This window comes from Meles meles, chromosome 2 (genome assembly GCF_922984935.1).
Source record: "Meles meles chromosome 2, mMelMel3.1 paternal haplotype, whole genome shotgun sequence".
NCBI lineage: Eukaryota > Metazoa > Chordata > Mammalia > Carnivora > Mustelidae > Meles > Meles meles.
The window spans coordinates 8126842-8139350 of NC_060067.1; the positions used below are offsets into that span (position 1 = coordinate 8126842).

The 12509-nt window shown below is 39.6% G+C and overlaps 1 pseudogene; it reads left to right on the forward strand.

Moving 5' to 3' along the window:
* Positions 1-5466: 5466 nt before the first annotated feature.
* Positions 5467-6883, forward strand: LOC123937004 (annotated as a pseudogene).
* The last annotated feature ends 5626 nt before the right edge of the window (positions 6884-12509 follow it).

Genomic DNA, 12509 nt, shown 5'->3' on the forward strand with positions numbered 1-12509 from the left:
TTCAAAACAATGAAAACCAGAATTCAGGTCTTTTGATTTAAATATGAAAATACAGTTCAATTTTTCTTTCCTCTATCATTGCTAATACAGTGGGATTCTTCATTGTACTTGACCTAAAGAACAGCCAGGTAGTTGGCTCATCATGCCAGAGTTTCAGCCCAGCAGACCTAATAACAGTTCTCAACTACATACTTAGCCTTTTTCAGCAAATGGAGTCAGGATAATCAGTCTGCCACTCCCTGGTGAAAGGCATCAAGCTATAACAATGAGCCATGAAGTGGGGTATTATTACACTTAGTGAGGAGGTCATCTCCCCTCGCTTCCTTCTAGAATCACTATCCTTCCTCCTTTGCCCAGAGATGCCCTATCATCTCTAGTTGGAGGTTCTACCATCCCAAGGCAATGTCCGCAGCCTTATGCTCTGGAAGGTGCTAAGCAAGCTCACACATTGTCTGTGTTCGTTGCCTTCATTGTCAGCTTCCAGATTGAAGATCTGGCTAGAGAGTCCTGGGAAATTGTTATGTAAAATGTCATAGCACAGGCAAAATGAGCCAGAAGATATCTGATAAGACTGTGTTCAAACAATCACCTCTAATTCCAGATCCTGATTTGTGTATTCTGCATCTAATCTTCCATTTTAGTGTATGACCCAGATTCTTCTGCCAACCCAGGGTCAAATTCCTTTTATCTGATTAGTGACTGTTCTGAGCCCATTCTTGCTACCAGAGGTTTTGGGAGAATACACAAAGGAAGAGTGGTTGGTATTGAGGAAGGGACCCATGAAGATGGAAAGAGGACTGCCCTACCAGACTGCTCCTCTATCCCCCCAAGTGGGATAGTCATGATTCGGTTATGTTATGGTTGACTATTTGTTCCTAACTTTTCTGGTTTCCATGAGAAGGGGTTTTCCTGAACACAGCTGGCCAGTCATCCTTTGCTCCTCCCCAAGAAGGTGGCCTTAGTTACCTGGTTGGTGAAGGATAGCTTTAGCATTAGGCCACATTGGAGAATACCATTCAGCTTTATCTGTGCATTAGTTAGCTTTTTCTGTGGCAACAAATGATGTCAATATATCAGTGGTTAACAACCACAAATATTTCTTTCTTTCTTGTGTTACATAAGAGCTGCAGACTCTCTGTACCTTGGCTTAGCTCTGCTGCACTTGACTCAACCAAATCAGTTCCATGTGTCTTCTTAGTGCCGAGATTCAGATAGTTGTAATGGCCCTTATCTGACACATGCTGTTCTAATTGGTGAGGACAAACCACACAATTTAACTTAAGCTCCTTCTCAGAAATAGCAAATATCACATCTGCTTCCATCCCATGAGTCGAAGCATGCCCTATGCCTGGGCTCAAAGTCAGTAAGGTATAGACAGATACACACTCTTCCCACACGAAGCAACAATGCACAAAACAATGAATGCAAACATAGAATCCTGTCATAGGGAAAAAGCAAATAATTGATAAATTATAATTCAATCTTTCACAATCACCTATAAAGGCAATGTTTTCCTTTTAACCATTTTCCTGAATACTGAGTTTATCATCTAAGTATAGTGGGGGTACACAAGCGTCGTTTATTAGATCTTCTAGGAACCAAATCAGCCCTCAGCATTTCTCAGATCCTTTAATTTTTTGTCAGTGTCATAGATGGGAAGTAGTACCATATTATTATTCAACTTAAATGTTCCTGATGACTAGTGAGACTAACATATTTTCATGTTTCTTAGCTACTAGAGTATCCCTTCTATTGAGTTGTCTACACATACACTCATACTTTTTTGCTTATTTCTTAATTTTTTTTCTTTTGCTTATTGATTTTTGTGTGTTCTTTATGTTTCTGAATATGAGCCCTTTGTTGATTAAATGGGAACAAATGTATGGCACATAACTTCTCTCAGACTAGGGGTTTACTTTTTCCCTTTTTTTTGAAGATTATGTATTTTGAAGTACAAAAGCTTTTATTTTAATGCAGTATCATCAATAAATGTTTCTACTTATGTTTTTCTTTTTGTAGTTTGCTTAAGAAATCCTCCTTCCACTGAGATTATAAAAGTTTTCTACCATGTTTTCTTCCAAAATTTTAAGTTGTGTTTTTCACATATAGATTTTAATTCACTGATAATAGATTTCTTATGATTCATATCAGAATAGGACTTATCCTTAATGGGAAACCAAATTCCAAACATCATTTATTAGAACATTTATCATTCTTCTCAGATCTCCAGTACTACCTTGAAAATTTTCATATGTCAATGGTCATTTAGTTCAGTTCTTTAAAATTTTGTTCCATCAGTCTATTGTTTTTTCCCCCATCCAAGTTCCACATAGTTTTAAATGTCATGTTTTCACAAGTCTTGCTATCTGATATGCTATTTATCACAATTTGTCTTTCTTTTTAAAAAAAGTCTATATTTTAGTTGGTGAAGTTATTATCATTGAAACTATTGAATTTAAAAAAAAAAAAAGAAACTATTGAATTTTACCAAATGCTTTTCTGTTTTTCTTAAGATAACATAATTTTAATTTGGGGGGATATGGTATATTTTTATTTTAGAAATTTTAGGTATGTGATTTTGTGTATATTTTTGTGTATGTTATATATAGTGTGTATATTACATATAATATGTCTATTTCATATATATGAACACAAGGATATATGTATGACCAGTATTTGAATGTCATTCAAAATTTCTATGTCTATTTTACAACAGCTGCATTTCTTTTCTTTTTATCTTTTGAGCCCTTTCACTCATTCCTTGGTTAACCTTTAATCTATTAAAGGAATGAATGCGTCCATTCAATGAAGGCCTTTCTGTGTAAACAATACTTGCATTTTTAGTATAAATAAACTCAGTTTGTTGTAACCTATTTTATATTTTTATAAGCTAGTATTTTGTTTGGAGTGTTCATGAGGGAGACTAGCATCTAAACCTCTTTCCTCAAAGTATCAGTTTCTGGTTTTGGTTTCAAGATTATGTTAATAAAGTCATTTAGGAAACATTTCATCTTTTTCCTATCATTTGGATTACTCTGTGTAGCTTTTTAGGTTGTAAAATTAGCTTTTTAACTCTGGGTGCATGGTATTTTGGACACTAGCATCATTTGATTCTACATGTGTTCTAATTTCTATTAGAATTTCTTCTTTGATTTATGAGTTATTTAGAAGTATATTCTTAAATCTCCAAATATATATAGCTTTATTAGTTACTTTTTCATTATCTGAATTGCAGTTTCATCTGAGTGTGCATTCTGTATAATATTAATTCTTTGGTATTTATCATAACTGGTTTTATGACTAGAAACACTGTCAACTTTTAAACATTAGTAATGCGGTTTTAAGGAGAATAACTTCTGGGTTTAACATTCTCTATATTTCCAGCAGATTGAACTTGTTAATAGTGTTTACATATTCTATATCTTACAGACATTTTTGGACTCGTCATCTATCAATTACTCAGAAAACTATATAAAAATTGCCTAGCATGACCACAGATTTGTCAATTTCTACTTTTAATTGTGTTGACTATTTGCTTTATATTTTGAGATTGCACTATTAGAAATAGTCATGTTTAGAATTGTTATATCTTCCTGGAGAACTTTACTTCTATAACTAAAAAAATCCCTTTCTCTAATAGCTTTTCCTTATCAATTCAATCTGCTCTGAACATATGCAATAGATGTGTAGTAGATATTACAAATAAAACTATTTCAGTCTCAGTTTTAACCAAGCAATAGATGCCACATTCTTATAAAAATGAGATGTGAAACCATTTTTGCAGTATCTGCAAAGGAGGTGAATGTAACTGGTCTAAACTTCTCTCATACCTTAAGGATATAAGGTTAGGAGCTGGATAATAGAAAGTATTTTTAAGAAAGTATAGATATGCTGAGTCTACTTCATATCTTGTGGAAGAGGGGAAGATCTTTTCACTCAATTAAACCCTAGAGAAAAGAGTTCTAATATGACAAGAGAGCTTGGTATGTATTCCCAAGACTGTGTGTGACACAGTGGACTGACATCATATTCATAAATTCAAAATGAAGGTAGAGACGGTTATTGTGGTCCTACAGGAGATGTTAAAACAAAGCCTACCTGAGTGTGTACAACGGGTATGATGTGGGCTATGTGCGAGACAGGAATGGGATTACTTAGATCTGGACAAGAGGACCACCTAGTAAAGTGGGTGATTTTCATGAAAAGAATCAGTAGGTGTAGCTACGGGATACTTAGAGGTTAAGAATAAGTCAAGCTAGAAACAAAAGCTAGGAAAAGATGCCTTTGTGTGGCTTGAAGGAACTGCAGTTGGTAGATCCCAGTAAAGTAGAGCTTCTCCATAAGGCACCTTCTGAGAGGAACATGCCCCCTTCAAACACCTCTCGGGCCTGGAGAACCCCAGTCCCAGATCCCCATAATGAAACCAACTCAAGGTTAGAACACCTGCAGGAGGAGAAACATCGCTATACGGACAAAGAGAGAAGCATCTGACCACACCTCTTTCTACACTGTATGTGGCAATAAGACCAAATTGAGAGAGGAGAAATGTTTCCATTTTAGATGTAGTTTGATTATAAATGAGACTGGACATGTTACTTACTGAACTAAGACTGTTTTTTTTACTGGAGATGTATGTGAAAAAATGAGAAAAGTTATTGACCGTGTTCTAGTTAAGAGAACAGCTAGTCTAGGTCCTTTTGGGTTATCTGGTTCAAATTCCTCAATTTCTTTTGGAGCAAACATCAATGCCAAGACCTCTACATTTTCAAGATTGGAGATACCTATTTTTAAACTCAAATTGGTTATTTCCTTCCTAATTATAAGTATCATAAATTATTATAATTAAATCTAACAACCAACCTATAAGGTAGACTTTACAAAGTTAGAAATTGATTCTCACAGTGATTAAGAAGTTTTCCTAAGCTCATAATTAAATGAATGAGCCAGAACTTTAACCCCAAACAGCTTGACTCTGTAGCGAATACTCCATTATCTATTCCAAGTTATCGATTTTTCTAGCAAGATATTAACTTATTTTGATTTAGGTATCCTGCTGGGCACAACCCCAACACCTAGAACTTTCCTACTGTGTAGCAATTCCTTGTTTAATTATCTTAATTTATTTAATTTTTAATATTTATTTATATACTTATATATTTATATGTTTATATATAAATATATGTCTACATATTTGTTAAATATATTTATATATTTATTTAATATATTTAATTAACATCCAGTTAAACTCTAGGGTCTAGGAAGGCAAAAACTCTATTTACCTCCTTCATTGTCTCACCGTGACTAGTGGCAAAAATAGAAGGGATTTGGTATATTTTTCTCAAATGAAAGGATAAGATAAAAAACAAACAAGCACTCTGCCACTCTCGCTCCGGGATCGCCCGCGCCAGAGACGCGGTAGCGCTCTAACCGCCCACACCCACCGCGCCCTCGCTCGCTTGTCCTCTGCAGCTATGTCCACCAGGTCTGTGTCCTCGTCCTCCTACCGCAGGATGTTCGGCGGCCCCGGCACCGGGAGCCGGCCGAGCTCCACGCGCAGCTACGTGACCACGTCCACCCGCACCTACAGCCTGGGCAGCGCGCTGCGCCCAGCACCAGCCGCAGCCTCTACACCTCGTCCCCGGGGCGGCGCGCCCGGCGTGCGCCTGCTGCAGGGCTCGGTGGACTTCTTGCTGGCGGATGCTATCAACACCGAGTTCAAGAACACCCGCACCAACGAGAAAGTGGAGCTGCAGGAGCTGAATGACCGGTTCGCCAACTACATCGACAAGGTGCGCTTCCTGGAGCAGCAGAACAAGATCCTGCTAGCCGAGCTCGAGCAGCTCAAGGGCCAGGGCAAATCGCGCCTGGGGGACCTCTACGAGGAGGAGATGCGGAGCTGCGCCGGCAGGTGGACCAGCTCACCAACGACAAGGCCCGCGTCGAAGTGGAGCATAACAACCTGGCCGAGGACATCGTGCGGCTCCGGGAGAAGTTGCAAGAGGAGATGCTTCAGAGAGAGGAAGCCGAGAGCACCCTGCAGTCTTTCAGACAGGATGTTGACAATGCTTCTTTGGCACGTCTTGACCTTGAGTGCAAAGTGGAATCCTTGCAAGAAGAGATTGCCTTTTTGGAGAAACTCCATGAGGAGGAAATCCAGGAGATGCAGGCCCAGATTCAGGACCAGCATGTCCAGATCGATATGGATGTTTCCAAGCCTGACCTCACGGCTGCCCTGCGAGATGTACGCCAGCAGTATGAAAGCGTGGCTGCCAAGAACCTTCAGGAGGCTGAGGAATGGTACAAGTCCAAATTTGCCGACCTCTCTGAGGCTGCTAACCGGAACAACGATGCCCTGCACCAGGCGAAGCAGGAGTCAAATGAGTACCAGAGACAGGTGCAGTCCCTCACCTGCGAAGTGGACGCTCTCAAAGAGACTAATGAGTCTCTGGAAAGCCAGATGCGTGAAATGGGGGATAACTTTGCCGTTGAAGCTGCTAACTACCAAGACACTATTGGCCACCTGCAGGATGAGATTCAGAACATGAAGGAAGAAATGGCCCGTCACCTTCGGGAATACCAGGACCTGCTGAATGTCAAGATGGCTCTCGACATTGAGATTGCCACCTACAGGAAGCTGCTGGAAGGCGAGGAGAGCAGGATTGCTCTGCCTCTTCCAAACTTTTCTTCCCTGAACCTGAGGGATACCAATCTGGATTCCCTCCCTCTGGTCAATACTCACTCAAAAAGGACACTTCTGACCAAGACGGTTGAGACTAGAGATGGACAGGTTATCAATGAAACTTCTCAGCATCACGATGACCTTGAGTAAAGATGGCACAGAGTCGGTGCAGCGGTCACTACCAGCAAGAATAAAAACAGAAATCCGTATTTTAAAGAATCAGCTTTCAAGTGTCTTTCTGCAGTTTTTCAAGAGCGCAAGATAGATTTGGAATAGGAATAACCTCTAGTTCTTAAGAACCAACACTCTTAAAAGATTTAGGGAAAAGTTTACAACATAATCTAGTTTACCAAGAAAACTTGTGCTAGAATACTTTTTAAAAAGTATTTTTGAATACCATTAAAATGACCGCTTTTTTTTACAACAAGTATCTGACTAACTTGTTTCTGCTTCAATAAATCTTTGGAAAACTCAAAAAAAAAAAAAAAAAACAACCCAAACAAGCAAAACTATGTAAGTTACGTATTGTGTTATCAGCATTATCATTCACATAGAGTTAATTGTGCCTTTGGATGGCCGAAGCTAGCTACTAGACAATGCCACTTTTTGTTTATGTTATAAATATGATGCTGAGGGACAGATTACAGATCAGGGCAAGAAGTTCAAGTCAAATTTAAAAAAAAATTATTGAATGCAAACCACGTCTTAAGCATTGTTCCAGTTTCTGACAGTACAAAAATAAAGACATCTTTATGCCATCTAGAAGCTTACAGTCAAAAGAGAAAGATAGGGGCAAACGGCAAACATAGCTAATTTCAGGTTAATTAGCACCTACACATGAATGCATACTGGTTAACTTTGTAGGCTCACTTAACCCAGGGAAAGCTACCTGGTAGAGAGGGCACCTGAGTTGAGTCTTGAAGCATGAAAATAATTTAATCAAATAAACTGAGAGGAAGGGTAGCACTTCAGGAATAAGTATCTGCATGCACAGGTGTCTGAAAGCTACAATGGCATAGCATTTCTGAGAAAACACGGGTCCCTCAGGGTCATCAGTCCTGCAGCAGGACTTGGGGCACAGCAGAAAGTGGGACTAGAAAAGTAGAAGTGCCTTCAAGAGCAGGCAAGTGCATCATTTCCTATTGTCCATTGTGGGTACTCTTTGGCATGCCATGACCAATAATGAAATGATGAGCATAAAGAGAGTTATTCTTCCAGAAATAGCAGGGAGAGGAGATGGGCCTCAGCACCCCCAGAGGAGACTTTTTTCTTACCTTCTAATTCCTTGATGCACTGCAGTGAATTGTCTCATACCTTCCCCCTAATATTATCTCATTCAGTGAAGAGGACCACACATGGAATGTAAAATGTTATAGCCAAGAAGGGAAAATGAGCAGAGGCATTGCTCGGGAGGGGTAAGAGTAGATAAAATGGGCAGAAGATATGAACAGACACTTCTCCAATGAAGACATACAAATGGCTATCAGACACATGAAAAATGTTCATCATCACTAGCCATCAGGGAGATTCAAAGTAAAACTACATTGAGATACCACCTGACACCAGTTAGAATGGCCAAAATTAGCAAGACAGGAAACAACGTGTGTTGGAGAGGATATGGAGAAATGGAGCCCTCTCACACTGTTGGTGGGAATGCAAGTTGGTGCAGCCACTTTGGAGAACAGTGTGGAGATTCCTCAAGAAATAAAAATAGAGCTTCCCTATGACCCTGCAATTGCACTGCTGGGTATTTACTCCAAAGATACAGATGTAGTGAAGAGAAGAGCCATCTGTACCCCAATGTTTATAGCAGCAATGGCCACGGTCGCCAAACTGTGGAAAGAACCAAGATGCCCTTCAACGGACAAATGGATAAGGAAGATGTGGTCCATATACACGATGGAGTATTATGCCTCCATCAGAAAGGATGAATACCCAACTTTTGTAGCAACATGGATGGGACTGGAAGAGATTATGCTGAGCGAAATAAGTCAAGCAGAGAGAGTCAAGAAACATATGGTCTCACTTATTTGTGGAGCATAACAAATAACATGGAGGACATGGGGAGATGGAGAGGAGAAGGCAGTTGAGGGAAACTGGAAGGGGAGATGAACCACGAGAGACTATGGACTCTGAAAAACAACCAGAGGGTTTTGATGGGGCGGGGGGTGGGAGGTTGAGGAACCAGGTGGTGGGTAATAGGGAGGGCACGTACTACATGGAGCACTGGGTGTGGTGCAAAAACAATGAATACTGTTACACTGAAAATAAATTTTAAAAAATGGGGAAAAAAAGAGTAGTCGGTGATAAGGTTGAATGGTTAGAAGCGTTGGGATAACTTTAGTCACGTTGGCAGTGATCGATAGATGGATGGAGGGCTTCTTCGAGGACAGAACTCCCAGCAGAGGACTGGAATGAGAGCAAGTGGAAAGGACAGACAGATGATGGGAGCAGTTGAAGAGGAGAAGCAGAAGAGATAGGAAAAGTGGTTGCCAGGCTAGGTCACTGTCTTTTTTGGGCAGTTGCTAAAATAGCATAATAGCATTAGGCTGTTAAAAATTGTTTAGCAGCAACATTCTACAGTCATGGTTCATTCCCACTTAGGACCTGTAGAAAGGTCAAGGTCCTACAGCTGAAGGATTAGACAAAGTCTGTGTCATCCTGGTTCTAACAGTCATCATTGGTTGAAAGGATATCACTGCCTCCTCCTGATGCTTCAGGACCCAGGGTCTGGATGAGCTGAACACACTAAGAGTTCATGTTCCTTGCCATCCGACACATCCTCTTAGGACTGGGGTCGAGAGTCCTGTTAGTCTCCGTACTGTCTGTGCTGTCCCAAAGAGGCTCCAAGGAGACCAGTTGAGCAACTCTATGTGTTTGTAGGGTTCCTTCATCGTTTATATTCATGTATTTAAAAAGCACTGATTGAATGGAGGGAGAGAATCCCGGTGATGTAGGACAGAAGTTGTAGTGATGTAGTAAAAGGTAGTGAAAGGTCATCTAGTAAAAAAGCCAACAGAGGCTCTAGAGCTAAACAACACTGGGTTTATATCCCAAATCTGCCACTTGCGAAGCTATGTGACTTTGCAGAGGTTCTGTCTCAGAGTCTTAGCTTCCTCCTCCCTCTGCTAGAGTGTAAATAAATGTTCACCACCAAATATTATGTCTTAAATGAGGTACTGCATGGAACAATGCCTAGTACTGGGTTTTTTACAGAGTAAATGCTCAAGACACTGTGGCTATTTAAGAATAATGATAAGGAGAGGAGGAGAGAAAAAGGAGGATGAGAACAGCATGTTCATGGGTTGACAAAACAGTAGGGGTGGTGCAAATATAAAGAGTGGAATGAAGGAGAGACTACCAGGTTGGAAAGGAAGAGCAGAAGTATGGTTTAGCCAATTTCCAGGCTTTGAAAAGGACCACCAGTACCTTATATGGAGGAAAAACATTTAAATTTCTTGCCATTTTTAATCCATCTCATTGGATGATAAATGAATCTCTTAAACCTCCAGTGGCCCTGGAATCTCTGGGGAGTTGTATGCTTTGTGCCCAAGTCCTCTGCGGCTGTGTGAAGCCTTCTGTGTGAGGTCTTTGATGCAAATAGTCCTTTAAGTCTGGCCTGGGTAGGACAACAAATGCCACTCGCTTTTCTACATGGTGCAAATGTCCTTTATAGTCTTTTGCTTACTAGACATAGACTACTAATGGATCATTTCTTCTTTGTGCCTTTCTGATGCTTCAGAATAATTATAGGAAAAATAGTCTCTCTACTTTTTTCTACAAGAGAAAATAGGAGTCACATAAGAATTTTAGATTTTGTACTGTTGAGTCCCTTTGCTTTTTATATCAATGATTATATAGGTGTGAAACACATAATGCAAGCTAATAATGCTTTTAAGGTGTGCAATTATTATGTGGAGGGTGGTAATGAGTCACTCCTCTGCATACAAAAAAACATGTTAGCTTTATAGGTGATGAATAGACTAAACCCACAACTCATTTTGTTGCAAGAAAATTATTCACTTGCTTAGAATGTAATGATGCCTTTGTCAAGTTTTGACCAACCACAATCTTCAGGAAGTGCTGGGGCAGGTTTTTGGTTTTGTCAGAGTAACTCTGACAAAATTTTCTCAAAAGAAAATCCCATAGAAAATTTCCAGTTCTTCTAGCATTTAGAAAACTACTGTCAGGAAGCCTATCATAGCATTCATTACTTTCATAAAAATGTGAAACTGGCCCAACATGGATGTGATCATCAGTTGGATCAAATTTTCATGTGACTTGGACCCTGAAGGAAGCTACTGATTACGTGACTTCTGGAAAGTGGTGCAATCCCACAGAGATCCCAAAGCTGAAGAGGAGAATGGTTGGAGCAAAGCCCAGAGACAAAAGGTGAGCATTCTTCTGGGCACGAAACCAGAAGAGAATCTAGTCTATCTATTCTTTGACTGTCTAGCGGTTTTGAAATTAGCCACTAGCCACGTGTGGCTGTGGAACACTTGGAATGTGGCTGGTCAGAATTGACATGTATGGGAAGTAGGAAATACACCAATTCCAATTTCAATTTCAAAGGAAATTCCAATTTCCAATATCCAGTATTAAAAAAATGTATAATATCTTATTAGTAATTTTATATTGAATACATGTTAAATGGCAATTTAGACATATTGAGTTAAATAAATGTCATTATCCAAAATAATTCCACCTGTTTCTTTTTACTTTTTATAGTGGCTACTACTACATTTAAAATTACTTATGTGGGTCTTGCTGTGTGTTGACTAGACAGCACTACTCTAGAAGCTTACCCCAAAGAGATCAATGACTATTCTCCTGAAGTCGCCTAATTTCATGTTTATTCCCTTTCATGAAGTGTTTATCAACACTTGTGACTTTCCGATTAATTTCAACCAGCCTCTCATGAGGGCCAGGTAAACAGTGTAGCTGGGAAGAGTCTAATGCGTTTTCTCGCCTAAACACGTGGGATGTTGTGGGCTGTCTTTCTTCTAAACCACGAATGGTGAACAATCCGCGGACTCCTCATCTGGATTTTGCAGCTGATCAACTCAAAGCTCTTGTGTGAGCGTAAGAGTAACTCCACAAAGGAAAACCCCACAGAAATTTTCCAATTGCCTTTTAAGATGCCATTGATTGTAAGTTTATGTGAAATATCATAGGGTACCATTTGAATTATAGGAGAAATGACTACTGGTAGGTACAGAAATTATAAACTCTGAGGACAGAATTTACAATGGTTGAGTTCATTGTATGTTGAAGAAGAACACAGATATTCATTCCTGGAAACACAAAAATGGTTCAACCTTAATTGGACTATATTCTCTCAGAACAGAAGCTTCGTGAGAATGGCTGAGTATGCATCCTAGGGTAACGGAGATGTGAAGAGCCTTCTAACAGTCAGGGCTCCTGCAAAATAAGTCTGCACCTCAGTGATTGTAGCAAGCTACTTGGCATTTCTGAACCACAGTTTTTACATGTGTCAAATGAACACAATTATATAAAGCTTGCAGGGATATTTTGCACAGAGAAACTAGCAAAACAAACACTGGCTATTATTGTAAGAGTAGAATTTAGTAAATAATTTTCGTGAAGGGATCTCTTAAGTCCTAATTCCTATGGCAAACATTTCCATGTGAAGCAAACACTTGATTTCTACCCTCTAACATATCTTTTAGGGGCACATTGAATTTGTAGTAATTCATTTATCATCAAAATGCAGAGCATTAAGCCTAGTATTGAAGGGAACCGAATGCTGAACAGTATTCAGATCTTACAAGGAGTTGATGGTTTTACGGAAGAGAAAACATCCACACCT